Source organism: Papilio xuthus, unplaced genomic scaffold, assembly GCF_000836235.2.
Source record: "Papilio xuthus unplaced genomic scaffold, Pxut_1.1 DF825946.1, whole genome shotgun sequence".
Classification (NCBI taxonomy): domain Eukaryota; kingdom Metazoa; phylum Arthropoda; class Insecta; order Lepidoptera; family Papilionidae; genus Papilio; species Papilio xuthus.
In genome coordinates, this window is record NW_013532703.1 from 11224522 (window position 1) to 11246797 (window position 22276).

General features: G+C 32.8%; 1 non-coding gene across 1 annotated transcript; it reads left to right on the forward strand.

Moving 5' to 3' along the window:
• The first annotated feature begins 22125 nt into the window (after window positions 1-22125).
• On the forward strand, window positions 22126-22207 carry TRNAS-GCU (transfer RNA serine (anticodon GCU)). Its single transcript has one exon. It is a non-coding gene; the product is annotated as a tRNA-Ser (tRNA).
• Window positions 22208-22276: the final 69 nt, after the last annotated feature.

Sequence of the window (22276 nt, forward strand, 5' to 3'; positions counted from 1 at the left end):
CAGGATAAACCAGTACCCTTCCCACATCCCTCGCGGCCCCACACCTCAACTCCGACCACGAGGGATGCAAGTAGGGCAGGATAAACCAGTACCCTTCCCACATCCCTCGCGGCCCCACCACCTCCTCCGGCCACGAGGGATGCAAGAAGGGCAGGATAAACCAGTACCCTTCCCGCATCCCCCGCGGCCCCACCACCATAGGCAGCACGGTGGCGGACAATCGTCCACCTCCGGCGCCTCCACCGGTCTGGGGCCCGGCTAGCGCGCTAGACCTGTCGGGACACCATCGACTAGTCCTGCGCGCTCCACCAGGCCCCGGGTCCGGCTAGCGCGCTAGACCTATCGACACCTCGTCGACTAGTCCTGCGCGCACCGCCAGACCCTGGTGTTTGGTTCGCGGGGCTTGCGCCCTACCCCGACACGAATACCGGGGCGTTCCCCTATCCACCACCCGGGGACGCGCCACGTCGGAGTTCACCTCTCCGCCCACCCGGACAACCGAGCAGGTCCGTGGCCGATTCTCAGACCTACTCAATATGCTCACAAAATTTCATGAGAATCGGACAAGCCGTTTCGGAGGAGTATAGGAACGAAAATTGTGACACGAGAATTTTATATATAAGATTAAAAATTTTTGTACACTCGTATTTGTGGATATAGTGTTAAAAATTCCTTGCTTAGAAACGGTTCGTGTTTGAAGACCCTCCGACGACTCGCTAATCGCTTTACGTGCAAGTTAAGGACTAACATTTTTATGTTTTCCGTATAACATCGCTTTCCAGAAAACTGAAATTCCATTCAGTTGTCAAGGCTTGTTAATATTTTAGGCTTAGGTTTATTAATAAGCTTCTGAAGAGATTTACTTCATATGAAACAGGACGTTAAGATTAATTTTGACATATTGGGGGTTAAAGTCCTTATTTGCAAAATGCTTATAGTTTATGAGGCTTAGCTTACATTATCATCTCCCAGAAGACCATTTCTTTGTCCTCCATATAAATCTTTCTTCGGTCTTCACTCCCTTCTTGGTCTGTCACCTTTCATGCAATACATCAATCTCTTCCTATGGCTACTTCTACCAATGTACCCCTCCACACTCATAATTAAAGTTCTCCTTGTCATAAGTTATTCTTCCCTCCTCATAACATACCGATACTATGATTTTTAATTCTTAATTTTTCTCTTTGCTTTTGTACTCATTTTCAGTAATTTTTGAGCCGTGGTTAGAAGTATATTTTGCAGTAAATCGTAAATCTGATTAAGTATAAAGTAAATATTATAAGTTAAAATCATAATTGGGTTACGGCTTGCGTGATGTTGGCTGTAAATTTTGTAAAAGCTTACTTTGTGGTTCACGCGGTGTTTTAAGTTACAATTTCACATGCATTATAGTTACAAAAAAAAAAATAATACAATTTGAAAACTTAAAGAATTATTTTTTTATTATTAATAAATTTTCTTGTACCCAGATACTGATGTAGCTAATATTTCTACTGCTTTACTTACTTTCCAAATTAACAGAATATTTCTTTAAGTTATTGTATATTTTTTATGTACACGAAAAGAGTCGCGTAAAAAATAAATTGTAAATTATCTACTTAATATTGAAAATCAATAACATTTTTTTGTATTAAATTAGATTAAAGTTGGGACTTTCGTAAAATCTATTCATCATATCTTAAACATACAACTAACACTTGTGGTGCGCGTAAATAGAACGCTGTAATGAATTACGTGCCACCGCACTTCATCTCAATAACTTCGTGAACCTCAGTTTTCATTTAATAAATTCTCACGAATAGAGTTTTATGAATGAATACTTATAAATGAATAAATACCTTTGCTCTATGCAACAAGAATTCCTTCTCCAACGAAGTCATTCTCAAACCGTTATTCCAATTCTGTTGAAACATTTGAGAGTTATTCTTCATGTGTTTGCCTATCTGAAAGAATTATTTTCCTTTGAAAAGATTAATAATTAGTAAATAAGAAAGCATAAAATGTATATACACAACATTTAAAACGGGGGGAATTGCTTATTTTTATTTGGTAAATTATACTTCAGTCTAATATAATGGACATTGCTTTTAGTTATACTCCCAATTGCTTCTATTCATAATAAAAAATCAATTAATAAAATATTTCTGTTTGTTAGCCTAGTTTTAGTATTAATCAATTTTATTTATATTTATACGATGAATTATATTCTATCCAATGAACGGTGAGCGGAGCTTATCCCCTTGAGTGGATAATCTTAGACAGCCCTCTGCGGATTTCACCTGACTACAATATCTAGGTCGAGATATCCTTATAACTTTTGTGACACTGATATAGAAATTGAGAAGCAAAACATTAGCGTGATATGGATATTATATAATGCGGGGAATAATGCACAAACCAAGTAAAGAGATCGAATGGTTACAAAAGTTTAAATCGAAAAAATTATGGATGGATGGAAAAAATAATACGACGGTAGATAAAATTGTATCAAAGAGAATGTGTTATGCCAACCGTCTTTAGAGTAAAAAGGTTAAGATGTTAAAATTTACTAAATTTGAAATTAATATAAAATGTATTATAAAAAACGCTTAACTGGAATTGTTTGAAATAACACAGTCCGGTTATAAGTTTTGTTTTTATTAATGTAACTATTTATATCAACAAAGGATTTTATTTCTGATACAAAGTCAAAAATGAAAGGCAACTGCGCTTTTGTTATTATAAATTTAATAAAAATATTATGAAATATTTTAACATTATGAAATCTGTTGTGAAAGTCAACCACTTCTTTGAAGAATCTATTTCTCATTTTGCCTTTCCACATGTGTTGCAAGCTCGCAACTTGCCAATGCTCTTTGTTTCTTTCATTTTGTTCGTTGTATTTCCGATTCTATTTTACCGTGAATTTCCTTTTGCTTCTATAGTAAAAGTAAAAAGCAAAAGTTCAAACTTATATTTTCAAAGACATTTTAAAGTTTTTCGGCATAGTAAAAATAGACGACTTTAAAAATTATTTAAACAAGAATACCTTTGTTCTAAATTAATTGATTTTACCTATTTTTTTTATAAATATATGTACTTATTTATGCGGGAAAAGTTGAGCATGTTGGTTACTACCAAAATACCAAAATTTAATACTTTAAATATCTACTATACAGTCCAAGTCTCTAAGACTACCATGCAAGTCTTTGAGATAATTTATGTCGTAATATTATTAAAAACTGTGGTATTACCAAGATATCTTAATTACGATATTAAAATTATGTTTAATATAAACATGTGTTTATATGTACGCATTGCACATAATTGCGTAACGGAAATATTGAATGTATTCCCCTTTATACGTAGAGCTGATACACGAAAGGGTTATGTACATTTGCTTAGATTTGTTTACAAACGTTGGTAATTTCTAACGTGTACAAAACACGTTTAAGATGCATTTTATATAATACGACCGACTACGTCCGCGCGGGATTAAAGAATAAATAGTAGCCTATTCTCAGACCTACTGATATATAAAATTTCATAAAAATCGGTCAAGCCTTTTCCGTGGAGTATGGTAACTAACATTGTGACATGAGAATTTTATATATAAGATTTACAAATCTATTTAGCAAAGTTCATTCGCACGGTGCATAGTTTAGTGTGCACGTCTTTATGTTAATCGTTATCAGGACTTAAGTGATTTCATCCCAGCAGGTCAGACATTTCTTAAGTTTAACGCTCTAGACTGCAGACGGGATAAAAACTAAGTTCAGTGTACCTACTATTGTAATCCAACTAGAATTGTTAGTGGAAAAATTTGAAATATTCCGTTTTTTTTTGTCAAACATAAAATAATTCATGATAAAGTTGTCAATATTTCTTTTCATTAAGTTTAGGCTTGTTCATTCGCGGTGGTGTTTAAAAGATGCAATGTTTATGATAAGGAAATGACGTAGAAATAATATGACATTATATGTAACAACTCCACTATAAAAAAACTGACATTTTATCTTCTTTCATTCATTACTTATAATTGAGATGTAAATGAATTCGTGAGATAAACTCAATAATATAAACTAAGCATATTAAAGATTCTTCAAGATATTTAAAGTGTGAGCATTTTTTAATATTACCCTGGGGGTCGTGGAGTTTGTACATCGAGCTTCGGGTGGCCGACCGTTTCGTATACAATAACCTTTTGCTGATCCTACGAGACATTGTACCTTTGAAATGAAATCCAAATATATTTAATTTCGAAGTCCATTTGATTTCTATGACACTTATTTAGTTTTTAATCAAGAAATATATTTCATTAAATAAATACAATGATACCAATAGCAAACAAATTAAATGTATGTTTTTGACACAAGGTCATTGAGCATTTTAAAAGCATAAAGAGGTTTTCTTATAGTATTTTATCTCATTTACTTGGCATTTATAAAGCTTAGCAGTTCAAAGTAATAAATATAGAAAATTGTGATGTATTTCAACTTATAAGACCTTTCCGTCTTTAGTATTTATAAGGTCATAACCTAAAATTGAATGATGTTCCGAGAAAAGACAATTACAAGGCAGACATAAAAGTGCAAGGACTTAACATGCGAATACAGGAATTAGCGACAGGCGAAGGGTGCACAGGGTCGTTAAATTTTAAGAGCAAAAAAGGGTTTTCTTTGTTGCCTTCATTGTCCTTTCTTCATTACAAACGTTAAATAAACATGTCCAAAATTAAAATGGAAAACTTGAGAGTAGGCAAGTTGACGTTAAATAAATTATATCTCTAATAAAAAGAAAATATTAAAGTGACTAAAAAGTTTTTCTTGCTTGCTAAAACGTACGCAATAACTTAAGAAATACAACTTTGTGATTTAATTACCATTGCCGAAATAATAGCACCAAAAGTAGTAGTTTTCTGCAATGAAAACTTACACTAAAAGAATATAATGTGAACATCCTGATTACTTATTTGCAACCCTATCAATTAATAAAGTAGCTACCGGCACTAGGTCAAGAGACTAAGCTTCTTGAAGGACTTGCATGTACTATGTACCAATTAATCGCATTTTCTTGACATCACTAACATCCTAGCACATAAACATGTAACTTATGTTTTTTACATATAGTGATGTATCGTTGTTTTATGTCTAATTATATTTTGTCAATTATCTTCTAAAAATGTAAATATAATCGTAAATAAAAAATTCTGTAATAAATACACACAAAATGATTGGAACAAAACAACTCGTTTTAAAATAACACCGTAATTGAAATTATGTATTATTAGCCATAAATATGAAGATGTAACAAGAATTTATGATTTTTCTTCTTCAAGTACAAAGAGTATATTAGGAAAAAGTAACGCCAAAAGTATTATAATAAATAACGATTTAATATGATATCGTGCAGACGAAAAATACATCGGAGTAGAATTACCCACTTAGCCAGAGTTATAACACTTTGATAGTTATAATTAACTAGACGAATAGTGATTGTAGCTATAATAAACAAAATAATATCTACAACCTACATTATTGTAAATTATTTCATCAGATAATAGACAAATATTATCACTAAGATAGAATTTTATACTTTACTAGCTGTCGCCCGCGACTCCGTCCGCGCGGGATACTATAAATAATAGATACGGGATAAAAAATACATAGTAGCCGATTCCCAGATCTACTCAATATGCTCATAAAATTTCATGAGAATCGGTCAAGCCGTTTCGCAGGAGTATGAGAAAGATAATTGTGACGAAAATTTTATATATAAGATAAGTTAAGAATTAAAATTAATGCAAAAATCTAGGTTACGCGTTCTTTCTTTCTATAATGGTTGTCAGGTGTGTTGTGAAAAGTCGTTTTCAAACATATACCACTTTTATTAAGACTCCGCTTTGACACTCAGAACTGAAGCAAGCTGAGACGCCGGAAGCGTATTACGTCAAGACTCTTTCACACTCTTAAATGACTTGCCTCACTCTATTTTCAATCTCTTTGTATGCAGCGCGTTGTGTAGATATAGTACATATATTTGTTTAAGGCTTTAATGGATTCTTATTCAATTCAAATCGACCTTAACAATTGATTGATATAAAGGCTGCATCATGTTCATCTTTAACATGACATCAAAAAGTGTGTAAGGAGAGTTAAATTAAAGCGTAATAGGTTAACACATTAGGTTTGGTTTTGTAGTTATCAAGACGCTTTGTCTACAACTACACTATAAAAGTTCTAAGCAGCAGATTTCTAATTCCATTAACAAGAAAGAATTGTAATTGTAGAAGAAATATCATGTACCGTACATGTAAAGGTACCGTACGTGTTTTAGTATGTGGATTAAATATGTGATAAGATCTTTTACAAAAAGACCGCACCTTAGGCGAAGAAAATAAAAAATAAAAGGAAACATAAAACTTCGTACCCAAGACAGGGATTGACAGATAGTAAAAGTCTTCACATGTCGTAAAACTTGGTACGGCCAAGGATTCACTTGTTGTTATTTCATAGTTGTACGAATTTTTATTATAAACAGTTAAGAGTGCTCGTATGTTTTATATCAAAGTTATGTCATGAATGTAAATAACAAGTTAATATAACCTTTGTGGTATTAACATATTAAATACCATATTTTTAATTTAAAAACCAAAAGAAACCGACTGACATTAATCCTATGACATTCTAGACAGGAATACGAATCAAATAACACTTCACTTAACAAAATCGGATCCGTCGTTTAGAATACAAGTGGTTACATTGTAATTTACCCAAACCCACAAACACACGAAAAATATCTCGCGTCAATCTAGTCAAAATTGTCTTCAGGAACAAAGCATTTGTCCACGAAGTCACAATGTAATGATAGTTCATAAGTATACACTTGAACAGATAAAAAACAAAGAGCGTTGAACGAGATGCTTGATCCGAGTCAAATATCAAAAGTGGAACACAGAATAAAAGCATTTTGGTGAACTCTGTGAAATCTGCTAGCTTTTAGTAAAATTGCAATATTAAACGGAAATCCGCTTATTCCATTCCATTCGCTGAACGCATTTATTAAAATCCTTAGAACCCTTTGTGTTCATTTCGGAACAAAAATAATTACTTTAAGCCAATTAAATACAATATCTAACGTTTTCAGCAATAATCGTTTAGTTTGAAACAGTGAAAAAGTGGTTTCTGGGAATTTTATGAAAAATCGTATTTACTTAAGATGCTACGACATAAATGTCCGACATTTATCTGTATTGTTTCTTACTTTTTAAGGTTTTTATAAGCAGCTAACGCGACTCTAATTATCATGTTGCAATAAATGCAATGAAACATATTAGTTTTCATACAGAAACATTCTATATACCGTGTATATTGTAGTCTAATAATATCTTTACATGAGTAAAGTTTAATTTTCGTCCTTCAAAGTGCGAGCTAGCAAGCTTAGAGTTAGGAGTGGTGTTAGTGAGCTTTTAGCTAAGCAAAGAGTTTTCGGAGTTAGTTTAACAGGTTTCAGTGAAGTGCATCGTATACAACTACATTTAATTACTTTTGGAGCTTATAGCTAATCATATAAGTTTGAAGTTAAGCATTAGCAAACAGTAAACGATCTAGGATGTACCAGGCGATGTGTTTACAATCACTTTTGTACCTTGTACTTTAGAGACTAATATGTACTTTGATGGTCAAAGTGTGTAATATGCTTGCTTTCTTATGACATTGTCGAAAGTGCTTATCTTGTTATATTATAAATATTAATGTTTTTAATGTAATTAATGTTTGGATGTAGAACATAGCCTGAAAGAACAGATAGGCTACAAATTTTTCATTTAATTCTGAGGAACGAGGTTGCAGGCGACAGCTATCCGTTTATAATTTTGTTGTAATATTTATATAAGGTTATTCAGGAAATTATACGAAAAGCAATCCATTTTACGCTTTCTTAAATTCGTCTGTATCTTTTTTTGTTTGTCCATAACTCTTTCCCTATTGGTCCGATTTTCATAATTCTTTTTTTTATTAATAACATTAGCAATTTATTCTAATTAATATTGCTATGTCTCAACTTAATTTAATATTCTTGTCAATAACTAAAATATTGCGCAGTATTTTGATAAGTCGACGTAATAACGTAAATTGTGAGCTCATCTAAATACGGCTGAATAATAAACTACAGCGAATATTAGCATCTGTTACCTCAAATGTGGTTTTGATTCTCCATGAACAGCTTTATTTATTGCTCATAAATTTAATTAAGTTAAATGCGCAAAAAATATCATTTACCTTTGAAATTTTTATCAGCTTCAAGATAGTAAAATTCTTTTAACAGCAAACTTTTCAATTTATTGAAAAAATATCACTGGATTAATGGATAAAATTCGTCAAAGGAAATATATTATCTGCTATTTTTCATTATGAAATTGTAACGTTCGGTAGAACTCGTTATAAAAGTACTCACTAAGAATTAATATCCGGTACGTTCCAGATATATTTTTCTTTGCTGTGTTGTGATGTTGTAATATTATTACAGAACAGCTACGATATGAAACCGTGTAACGATAAGATAATTGTCACAAAAAGCTTGGAATTCGGAATCTTGACGCGTATAAAGTTGTGTAAACTTTCGCGTGTCATCACTATAAACTAAATTATAAAACGGCTAAGATCGGTTTCGGCACCGACCAGTTTAGAGCCCATCGGAGGCCCTCTTTCAGGGTGAGTGGAAACATGAGAAACAGGCCTCCACTACAGTTTAAACCAGTCCAACTATGAAAAAGGGTCCCCAATGAACTTAAAACTAGCACAGACACAACTTAAGCACTGCATAAATAAATATTTATTTTATTCATTTCATTATTAATAGAGTTTTGTATTCGAAAACTATAGTAACAAAAAGAGCAAAGCAAATTCAGTTTTCAATTTACCGGATTCTGGAATGTGTAAACACGAAGCTCGATTTTGCGATTTAATAGAAATATTGAATTGTCTGAAACGTCCGCCAAATTGATGTACCCCATTTATCTTTATGGTCGCGTTTACGTCTTGAGTTTATATTATCCACTACATATTTCAAATGAACGGATACGAGAAAATTGCCGGCGTAAAATTTGTTTATAAGAATGAATGAATGTAAACATGTTTCAAATATCTATTTCTGTAACAATATTTGTTAACCCTGTAATCATAAGTGTAAAAAGCGTCGATAGCTAGGGGTCAAGCACTTGAGTTGCAATCTGCAGTTCCAGGGTTCGAAATCGGCCATGTAACAATGTGTTTTTCGATTCCCGATTTACATATGTGCATTTAACCGATGTTCTTACGGTGAAGGAACACATCGTGATGCAACCTGCACATTTCTGAGAAGAAATTCAAAGATATGTGTGAAGTAAACCAACCCGCACTTGGCCAGCGTGGTGGACTATGGCCTAGTCACCCCTAAGTTAGGGTAGGCTCCGAGCGCTTCGGTGGGAACGTATAGTAAGCTGACGATGAAGTGTAAATAATTGTTAGTCTATATTAGTGCATGTACAACGTCCTTTTAACCTTGTTTGAAATTTTTTTTTTAAAATATTGGAAAGATTGACTGAAACCTTTCCTGATATTAACAGATATTTTTCCATTTAATGTTTTCAAGCAGGATAGCTGCTTTACTTGATAGCCATAAATTTGTAAACAGCAACACGGATGAAGCCATTTTATTAAAAAAAAAGGAAAAATGCAGACAGCCGACAGCGGAGTCGAGGCGGCTTCCCATTACGCGACGAATATTGCGCTATTGAAAATTTTTCAATTTATAGAGATCTGCTGGTAAAATATGATCTATATTACATAAATATTATCAAATTATAACGTCTGGTTTGGATGCGGCTTAATATTTTAATGTCAAGTTTATATTATGCACTTCAAAAGATATATTTGCAGTTTTTGTTTTGCTTTGTTCGGAAGCTAAGCTGTAGAATATTAGTAACAAGAAATCAGTGGGATGTAGTACATCTCAATGTTTGATTATGACACGTATTATTGGCCTTCTTAAAAAAATACCCATAAGTTATTGATTACTCAAACAATATTTTATCAAAAACAGCATCCTTCGCTTTAAGCATTTGCACTTTTACTTATTTTATTTTTTTATAAAAAAATTATAAAAATATTCCAGTGTTGTTACTAAGCTTATACATTTTAGTATGCAACCTTTAATTAGAATGGGTAATGTTTCCGCCTTCACAAAAGCCTGGCGAGGGGTGAATAGAGATGCGAGTACAATGGCCACCAACTAATGGCCATGTCTCGTCACATATTACATTCCCCTCCTTTAGACCAAGCTTATACCAATAATAACTGCTGTATTACAAATTTAACAAAAGCGCACATTAGCTGCTTGTTATAAAAAAGTTAAATTCTAATATACGTCATCTCGTGGTATTTCGCAAATAAATCTTTTGTTACATTTAAACAGTGTGTTATCTAAATTGAACATAATAAATATTCAGACAATTTACAAGCAAATATGATCATAAACAAAATAAATTTAAAGTACTATTTGTTTAGCACAAAAATGTTGACGCTGTTATTTTCTTAAATAGCTAAAATTAACATAAGTAAAAAAGAACTGAAATTCAATTTAGATGTTTTGATACAGAGCATCTTTATTTGAATGAAGCAACTTGCAAAATTTTAACAAATATGTTCAGCGAATGGAATAAGCGGATTTCACCTTCACATTGCAATTTCACTAAAAGCTTACAGATTTTTGCAGAATTCATCAAACTGCTTTTATTCCGCGCTACATTTTTAATATCAGAGCAGGATCGGACATCGTGTTAATCCCCCTTTGTTACTATGAAATTCCATTATACACCTGTACAACAATATCATTGTCTCTTTCTTGTGCAAAGAGAGTGACAGAGATGACGATATGCTTTCATACTTGTTTCACTACTGGAAACCCAGAATTAAGTTCGTTACGTAGTACACACACGTGCAATCAAATAACGTTATGTTCAATGAAATCACATAAAAAGGATTATTAAAAATAAACTCATTACATCAGTCCTAAGAGTGAGTTGTCACTGCCGAACCACTGCACTCAGTGGAGACCCATAGTAACGATTACACAAGTTTAAAGTTGTAGGATGAAAAGAAGTGTTAGCAGGAAAGTTATTATTTCTCCGTGTATATAAATTTGAACTATTTAGGAATCATGTGTCATAATGTCAAATGTCACAATCATGTGGGAAACAACTAAAGGTATTGGTACAACTCTATCAATCGTTCTAAGAGTCCTTTTTATAATTACTTAAAACTCGCTAAGTGAAGATTTAAACAAGTGATAGATATTAACCCTTAATTCGACGAAATTTTTTGTAGCAAAAAAACTGTTTTTTTTAGTAAAGTCATACTTACGTAATTTTCTCTAAACTATTATAGTTAAGTAGTTTTTTTTAATTAGTTGTTCGTCACACTGGACACCATTGAATTAAGGGTTAACAACTTAATAACTTTGAAAGCATCAATGAGACTTTATAAAATGTAAATTACGTTTAGTTGGCACATAAGCTAAAATGTTTTTACATCTAATTGAATAAATAAACGCATTTGTTTCAATAAATAAGATTAATTTGAAAGCGGGTAATGGGCGGCGAGTCAAGTTGCCGCTAATGAGACATCGCATCAGCTCGCGGCTCGCGGCTCGCGGCTTAGCCGTTCTCGTTTAAAATTGTAATATAACTTAGTTACACTCGCACAACTTACCGGCGTTTATGGTTGTAAGCGTAATATTATGATTTTACTTTATATTGTTGTTAAAATGTACCTGAAAACCTCTGTGACCATTTTTCGAAATTTAAATTTATCAAATCCGACATCCGAGTTCATCTCCGACATGTATGCCTTATATTCTGAGAATGTTATTTTTTTTATTTAAAAGCACACTCGACACATCAGTTTTTCGTTAAAGGCTATATAGACTAGGGGGTGTTTTAACAGCCTCTGTACAATAATGAGCATATGGTTTTCTTTAACTAAGATATATGTAATGATAGAGAAGGTCTAATTCTATGTACTCGTATTAATGAAAAGGAGAAATTATCAATTTAATTAATTGAAAAACACAAAGGTAATAAACCAATTAATTGCCTTTGAAATTGCAGTCCGTTAATTAAAGGGGATTTTCACTATAAATGAATTGAACACTCGGACATATAGCCTTCAATATAATTGACAGTATAGACGCGGCAACCGTTTAAATTAATATCAAATTAATTATGTCATTTGTTTTATTAACGTAAATGTCTCTTACATACAATTTTATAAAATGAATGGGTTATGGTATGGTTTAAAGTAAACTATAGTTTACAATTATCTCCGTTTTAAAACGCACTCAACTAAATTCTAGAATGTTCCTCACTTGATATAATAATACTCAACCTCTGACCAATTTTTATAAGACCTGGGGGAAGTTGTAAGCGAAGTGACTTTTGTTAAAAGTCGTTTATACATAATGTAAGGTTATTAAGCACTTCAAATTAAAATATAGAGCATTCTTTTTATATAATTTGCATGTCAAAAGATCAAAGGGCGGCAGTTTGCGAGATACTCCCACGTTGTAGCGTGTAGCGTGTTTACCTTGTCAGCCCGACAGGGCTTTGCACTGACCGTTTGATTAAAAGCCATGTTTATTTTGCACGATAAAGGTGAAAATAGCCTTTATTTACTGACGTGTTCTGATTCACAAAATTTTAAATCATACTTATGTTATTATTATTGAAAATACGAAAGTTTGGATGGATGAACGTCGGTTACCACGTATCTCTAAAACAGTTAAAGAGATCTCGATGTAAAACGTAGTCTGGAAGAACCTATAGGCTACTTATTTAGTTGTTGCGTTAGGAAATATACGATATAAGACCACTTTTCAGCCGACTTCAAAAAGGAGGTTACCAATTCGTCTGTTTTTTTTCTTTTAGTTTATTTTAAAATAATTAACATTTCTTTGTACCTATTGAAACATTTTTTTTCAACAGTTCCAGTCTAATTAATAAACCCGTTAACTTCGAGGCTTAACACAGATTTTAACACTGAAATAAAATCAAAATATATTTCGTCGATAAAATTTAAGTAGGATTTGGGAATGAGGCCGCAGTAATTAACATTAAATTATTAATTAATTTCTAAATTAATAGTTTCAACTGTCTATTCGGTTCGGTTCGGTTCAACTGTAGGTTTCCACTGTCGAAATACGTATAAAAACATGTTTTCATCCCCCCTCCATTTCCTTTGAAATAGAAAGGTAAGTAAGTAAGTAAACATTCAGTAGGTTTTAATAATTTAAAGCACACAATGATAGGTTCAGCAAATTTTGTTTGTTTTTATGTGGTCTAAAATGTGAAGTCTATTCGTCTTAGCACGGTTTTTTGGGTTAGAATACTAAAAGTAATTTCCTTAAATTGTTGCAATATGAAAAAGTCATCAACTTGAATAGCGATGGTACAACAAAGACACTATTGAAACATAAATTTTTCCATGAATTTTCTATATAGTAAGGAATAACGATATTTGTTTTGCCTGCTCACGTAACAATAGCTTGTCGTGACTTTATTACCTCGCAGTACGCCTCTGTGTCTCTTAGAAAATAGAATTTTGATATCAATATTGTAGTAGATGTCCTGCCAAGTTTAAACAGGGTGTTCATTTTTATACAGGAAATTTCTCAATTCACGGTAAAATATACAAGAGGATGTCTTTCTTAAAACATAAAAGTGGAAATTTCACATCTAACTTTCTTATTTCACAGTTTAAGTTTTGATGTAAATAGGTACTACGATTTCTAAGTATTATTAATCATATTAATTTTAAATGCTTGTACTATCACACATTCACTTTTTCATTTCCATTTTTATGAAAATTTATTATTGTCATGCATAAAGAAAAGTTATGGTTTTTGACAGTCCTTAACGCAACTCATATTCTATTGTTGTTATCTTTATTTCCTATGTTTGTTCAAGTTTTAAATGTTATTAGTAAAATAAAATACTTAGGATAATACATAAAGAATCCTTTGCTCTGAGCAGAAATTACTTAGTCCTTAGTAGTTTCAGCGGGTGCACTAGACTACTTAAAGAACATTTTTTTGCTTTGTTTTATAAGTCTGACGAGTTTTACAATCCGCACCGCCGCCACCACCACCGTGAGCAAAATACGGAACTACTTATATTGCTTTTTTATATAACGTACTTTTTATTAAAAGAAATCAAATGGCAAATATGACTCGATTATTGTTCTTTTTTTTTCGACGAGCTTACCAATAATAAAGTATAGATTCATCGGTATGTTATATTGTAAAGATATCCGCGCAACTTATTGATTTTGTATTTTAAGAAACAATTTTGCTGTCAATTATTATTCATTTAACTTTGTGGTTTCCAAAAATAACATATTGCAACTGATGTGTAGTCTTTAATTGTATTTTAACATATCAAGGACTACGTATAGCTACTGCGTATAAGTAACTAAACAAGGGAACAGCTCAGCAATTTGTGGTTTGTGTAACAGGTGCCAGTTGCCACGGTACTCCTTTATTATATTGTAGTTGCGGCGCCATGATGAAGCATTTAAGTTTATATAAGGTTAACGTGCATTCGTCCACTTCTTGTCCAACCAGCAATACCGCCCCGCCTCGTCTTTACGGCACGCATCCACTTGCTATGAACTCTACCCGTGCACGCCAAAATGACGTATCATTTTGCTAACAATTTATATCATCATCCCCTCAATCGGCGTTGACGTGGCGAAGGCGAATAAACGGCGCGGTGATGACGGTGCACACGGACGAGGAGTGGACGAATGCGCGTATACCTTTATGTTCCTTAAGTATAAATCGATGGAACTTATGTTATTATGTATATGGCTATGGGGTTTTACTAAATGATAAAACTTCATTGAATTTTTTGCGTTCCTTTAGTGAGTTTGTGTAATCTTCAATCGAAATGAGGATAGCATCAATTAAAGCAAAAAGTTTCAATATACTAAATACCTTCTATATTTATGAAATGTTTGAATTAACTATTGGACAAAGGCGCTCTAGTGTCGACACAAATGAAGGACAGGAATAAAGAGTCGACACAATGCCAGATCCGACTTCTGAGGCCGATATTAAAACTGGAACACTGAATGAAAGTAGTTTGATGAATTATGCTTTTCATAGCTTTTAGGGAAATTGCAAAATGAATGGAAAGACCATTTATTCGATTTACTGAAGTTTATCTAAAAGTTTACAAAAGTAATTTAGGTTACGATAAAATGTAAATCTTGACAACGGTATTCAACAAAACAAAAGGTTGCCGTTTGCAACAGTTTTCCTATTTAGATGATTTAGGTATATTTTCTAGTAAAAGAATACGTAAAATTCTTGTGTTTCATTTTTACACGTATGAAGTGTATACGAATTTGGAAAAGACGATTATAATTTACTATTCTCCCAGTTCAACGGAATGACATAAGAGCTTTATTTTCTCATATCAATTTCCGACAGTAAAATTTAAGTTAATGTTAAAGTTCGAAAAGCTTTAAATTGAAATAGTAAAAGCCACAGTTGTTGAAAGTGAGGCTTTGTGCTCGCGTTTGCTTGAATAGCAATAAAATTAGTTTACAATTCACAATTGCACAAAACTTTTTGACTTACTTATTATCTTTTGCAGCTTATAAAAAAATTACATTGTCATATTGTAGTTAATTAACCCTTTTTATTAGCGCTTAAAGTACACTTAATAGTAAGAATTTTCAATAAATAATATGCTTGAAATTGGTTTATAACGTCAGTAATGAATTTGTATTTGCAAATTGTTCTATACAGTTCTGTGGAAGCTGGCAATCGAGCAGCTCTCAGTTATTGAATAAAGCGCGCTCGCCCTCGTGTAACAACCAGGATTCTGATTGCAAACTGAATTACATCGTACTATCAAATCTATCCGAGGATAGACAAAGCGGACTTTTTTTAATAACATGAGGGCCTTTCAAAAGGTTGTTTGTTGGAAATTCTTATTCGAACCAAATAACGGTTTTGATTTTTAGGTGTGTGGTTTTCTGCGATTGGAACTTGTTTAATTGATTTTATTTTTGTGTCTTTTGAATCGTTTGAGTTCTGTGAATCAAGTATAGTTTGATTCCGCTAAGAACCAAATTGACTGATTTTAATAAAAAATAAGGATAAATTAAATTATTCTCCATTTCTTTACGATACGTAGCCGTTATTGAACATTTTCCTCTAGCATACATGTATTGGCAACGCGGTACACCACCCAATATGTCATTCACCCTCCGTCTGGCTGCCTGCGTATGAAACTCTTTGTTTCAAACAACATTTTACGTGCCTCGATAAATATATAAAAATAACTTTTATAACTGACATTCTGTTCAAATTGTTGAATATTTGTAAAGGTTTTTATTGCTGAATATAAAAAATACATTATTGTTACAACAGTCTTTTATAAACAACGAATTTTTGTCAAAGTAAAACTGTAATATATTTTGATGATTTGTTTTATTAAAAGAGCCATTTTGTTTTTAAGAATTGGTTGATACGACGACATAGAGGTACTTACCTGTATGCGTCGTTAATTTTCAGTCTAACAAATCTATTTAAACTAAGAAACAAACACTTGTAGAAGTATTTCACTTTCACAAAAGGTAGTAAATCATTACAACGCAAATTCAGAAGCGCGGAAGAGTAAAAGAAGAGCGCAGCGCTTCATTTCACATCTATCGACTGTCACATGACGTACTTTCCAGGACTTTAAACTTATTATTACCAAAAGAAGATTTTCACTATTAAAGTTGCAAATTATTGAACAATATTTCTAAACTAATATTAATTACTGGACAGATTGTAAGAAAATTTTGTTAAAATATATGACACTTGATACCTGTTCGAAGATAAATTTTCATATGCACTTTGATTGATCATACACTCTCAATATTTACATATATAAATCTTGTATAACGCCAATCCTTGAACATACCGACGTACAAACATGTAAAGTTAGTTAACATTTCTAATACAGGCTGCACTTCGCTCATCTGTGTACACTGCAGCACACGACGCCATTGAGGTGAGCTCCGCGCTCCGAGGAAACGTGTTTATTGTTTGTGCAACCACTCACACTCCGAGACCGCTCTAAGGGATCAAATGAATACTTCTGGCTAAACAAAAGTGTTTTCAGCTTCACCACTAAAGTAAACTCTTCTTTACAACCATTGAAACATTGTAATAAGTCTAATGATTAGAATAAATGGATAAGTGCTTGAAGCTTGTGGCAAAATTTTACGGTTTGCATTTTAAGACATTGCTTATTTTAATTATTTCCTTAAACGAAATAGGTGAACAAATAGATCATTTGCCCTTAACCTAGTAACAAAGTAGACATTTTTAATTTGATATAATTATAGAATAGGAGAAATAACGAGTTTTCATGAAGGCAAGTCATTATAGCAAACGATATGTTTCAAAAGGTGTTGATTTTTGTGTCAATAGTTAAAATTATAACGTTGTAATTTATAAATACGCGAATAAAAAATAGTAAAAAATCACTGTACTTGAACTGTTCGTCCACCTCGTTACAGATTATATTCTACCCGCTCAATTTGGCAATGTCAAAGATCCGAGCCCCGTTCGTCTGGCAACAGTCTAGTATAGTCTAGACAATCCTTCCCTTTCACTGGTTTCGCGTTGCATTACATTGATCTGTGCGACCATCCGTGTGGCTTCGGAAACTATCGAAATATTTGTTAACATCGGAAACGCCTATCGGTTTATTGGTTGTACGATTTTTAAATGGATAACATTAACACTTGTGACATGATGTACTGCGATATTAACTCTATATACCTAGTTTACTTTTTACTACGTCCTACTCTAAGATTAGCAGAGTTCTTTATAAGTAAGATCGATTCAATTATCATTTTTGAGTTTGGTTCATTTAATTCCGGAAAATAATTACATAAATAACATTATTTATGAAAAAAGTTTGTGCTTGTAAATATTCCACTTAAGTAGTATCAATTAGTATCTTACTAAAGAATTTACTGTAAATTGAAAATATTTCAATAGCGGTGCGGTCTCGTAGCTGCGGAAGGGAACTACGAACTCTCCCCCGCCCTCGCGTCGCCCTGCCGACGTCTCGTCGCGTCTGTCTGCACTCTGCATTTTTTTTCTTTTCCAATAAAAGTCAGCTGCTTGTTTATCTCAATCTTTTTATAAATATTATAAGTGGCAATCATTGAAAATTGTAAATCATAAAAATAAAGTTAATTATTATTTTATTTTTTCTATTAATAATCAGTACTGGTAAAATAATCTGCGTTAGCAATAAATCTTTAACAGTGGTAGAGCCCGCTTTAACATCTTCGCGCGAATCGGCCCGGCTCGCCCGGTGAAGTACCACGACCACAAAGAAGACAGGCGTGAAGTGGAAGCAATTCCGCGTTTCGTCTGATGAGTGTGCGGCCGGGAGTGGACTTTCCGGATGAAAGGATGCATGGAAAGGGAAGATATTTTCTTTCTGTGCATCCTCTCCTCCGTCGATTGAAGGTAGGCAACGCATATGCAATTGCGTATTTCTGTGGGCAACGGTCACTTCGCTATTTCAGCGATTTTAGGTGGACGCTCGCTCCTTTGCCACCTTATGATATAAAAAAAATCTAGTAAAGCGCCTAGTTTTTTTTAATGGCAATTTTTCTCGACAGCAACGTTGTTCTAAGATAATTTAAAAAACAAGTAAGTAAATGAAATATAAAAGAATGTTAAAAGTTTTGTTACATTTATCAAGCTTGCTATAATTGAAAGCCAAGTTAGTCGCAATTAATTCTTGATTTTCAATTTCAGCGACGGGTAAAGAATAACGCTCGTTACAGTTCGACAAATAATAGAGCACGTTGAACGTTTACTTTTCCTTTTTAACAGATTTTCCTGTAATAAATTTACCAACTTGATTTGAACGAAGAATACCTTAATCTAATATAGCATTGGATTGCAAATATCAAAACGAAAGTTATGAAACAGAAAAATAATAAAACATTTTTTTTAATATTTACTACATCATTTTACGTGTTATGCGCAAGTGAAGCAACCCCCACTCTGTCAGCGTGGTTAACTATGGCCGAATCCCCCCTAACTAAGGCTAGGCTCCGAGCCCTTTAGTGGGCACGTATTGTTTAGCTGATGATAATGCGCAAGTGAATCGTATATATGAGTTCTATTTCTCTATTATTGTTTTAGAATACTTACTGCCACAAACAGAGTCCTAAACTGGCCACTGAGAGAGACACTTAGTACATATTTTATACTAAATCTACGTTAGACAGAACATGTACTTTTATCTTCTCATACTAAATGTACTAGATTATTTATCCACTCTAAGTAATTAATCTATTTTCAAATATTTATTTCCAGATGTATGAGGATTTTTTTTAAATAAATAAAAGTTTTTAGATGGATACAAGACAATTAGTAAATCAAACAGAACAGACACGTACCCAACAGTTTCCTAGCGGGCGATAGATCACGTTCACAATTAGCCGGGCGCACGGGTTCGGCCGATCACTTCAATATTTTTCTACCTGACCCTTGGAATATTGAATAGTTATATTTTTATACAGGTATAATTGGCAATTAGGGCCGCTGTACACGGACTTCTTAAAGCTGCAATTACTGACTACTTGATCAGTACCTGGAGAGATAACAGTGATCTAAAAATGTACTCATTATTTTGATAGTACTAACTTCCCTAACCAAAATATGTAGTGGCACCCAGTTCAATTATTAAAAACAAAACAAATCTATCAATTCTTAGTTTTTTCACACCGCTTGCTCACCTTTTACAAATAATATTCTAAAATAATTGGTATACCATTAAAAGATTAAAGATTGTTATTTCTAAACAAAAAAGCACAATAAAATAAACAAACAATTTTACTTGACGTGTAACAAGTAAAGGCAGGTAATTAAATTCCGTTTCCAACGCAATTAATTCGTGTTGCATAATTCCAGCAGACAGGTATGGATAGGATAAAGGATTGCGCTCCATTTAAATCCATCTGACAGTTTCTAATAACCGCTTCATACTATGAGATTCTCGATATTTAGTATTTGAATCCATCTTATATTCTAAATTAAAAAGTCTTACAACCGATACGAATGTATGCCGGAGATGTATACGTAGACCCGTCTGTTTGAGTAGCTTGTAGCAATATGTAAAAGTAATTTCATCAAGTATTTCTATGCAAATATAGGAAGCGGTATCGAACAAATCAATGTAATGCAGCAAACAGGAGTGGGATGAATTGTCTAGACGCGGCAGGCTGCACGCTACACCGACCGTGCTCGGAACATTGTTAAATTGCCGGGGTTAATATCAATCGCAGACAATACGTAATCAGGGCTAGAATGCATGGAATTATAGTGTATTATAGTGTCTTATATTTATTTTATTCTACACTGAATCGATGTCGCCTATGTGAATACTGTTTGAAATTAAGGTAACATAATTATGATTTTAATACTTATGAAATAATAAAAATATTTGTAAATTGTATAATTTTGTACTATTCAGTGTAAAATTTGTCTTCAACAAACGATTAAAAAATAAAGCTAAGTGGTGGAAAATTAAAACGCCGCTGTGAATTTAATTTGAACGTAATCAAGGCGAAGAGCAGAGAGGAGAGGTGGCTGTTGCAACTAGCGGCTAACGAGATTACAGGTGAGGGAGTCACGGGCATCTTGTCTGCAAACTATTTGTAATACTAACTTGAGAAAAGATGTTACGTCTTACTTATATTAAAATGCGAAAGTTTAGATGGTTGCATGGATAGATGGACGGATGGATGTTTGTGAGAAGGTATCTTTGGAACGGCTCAACGGATCTTGATGATATTTGGCACAGAAGTCAGAACATAATCTGGAAGAACATACAGGTATAAATATTTTAAATTTAATTCCGTGGGGACAGTGACGCGGGCAACACGTAGTTATACATACATAAAAACATTTGTAGCCAACAGTAATTCAGTACGAAAATTAATTACCCTTAGAGATACTCGTCTAAAATAATATTTTTTTATATCAAATAAGACCTACATGTACGATTTGATATCAATTTAATTCTGAAATAAATAACAAGTTTCTTAGCTAAATAATAATACTGTTGTATAATGAAAATATAATAATAAAATAATAATAAGATTGATTATGCCACTAGAATTGAAAAATTAAAGCAAATCCAGATTGCTTTCTCATATACACGCACGGCCCCTTCCCAAGGCTAATTAATTAATTTAAACGAAAGTTATAAGCTAGCACTAGGAGAATCAATGACCCGTGGGGACTGGCTTAATTGGATATCGTTTGTAATTGAATAATTAACACGTGATTTTTATAACAAGTAAATAAAGTATTACCCGCTATCCAATTAGTAACCCGAAATCGCAGTATTCCGATTTCATTGTATTAGAGTTTCATAATACATTTTCCGATTGAAGGTCAAAAAGCTATTAATGTCTATAAAAGATGAGTTAAAACAACAGATGTCGTAATAAAAGTTTTACTATAAACCATCATCATCTCCCTTTCTTTGTCCCACTCACGTGGCGTTCGGCGTCCAAGGTTTTCCGTTTAATTGTTTAATATTTTTAACGCAATATAAGTAGATATTCAATGTAAAACAATAAAAAAACTTTTTATGCATAGGTCGTGTACATGTGTCGGTTAGAAGCGCCATCTATTGATTAAATTACTAAAATAAAAAATACTTTATTTTTCACTCACTAGATGTCGCTTTAAATGAATATTTTAGTGGTTCAACAATAGATGGAATTAATTGTTTAGATTTATTTTTATTAAGTTTGTAAACTATTAAACGAAAAATATTGGATTTACCTTATATTTCAACAATTAAAGTTAAAAATATCCAAATGTGGCATTGGAAGAAATTATTAAAAATTCTGACAATATTTGTACTTGTTTTATATTTGATCTCTGTTATTCATTAAAGTTTTTAAGTGAAAATCAAAAATTATTAAAAACTATATAAATTTCAGCATAATAAATGTGTAAATAAGCCTATGTATTACCTAAATAGTAAATATTGCGACATAGGTATATGACGAGGTGGCCGAGTGGTTAAGGCGTTGGACTGCTAATCCAATGTGCTCTGCACGCGTGGGTTCGAATCCCATCCTCGTCGATATTTTTGTTCGCTCAAACAACAGCTATTTACGGCAAAATGATTTGTGATAATTTGGTATTGGTATTT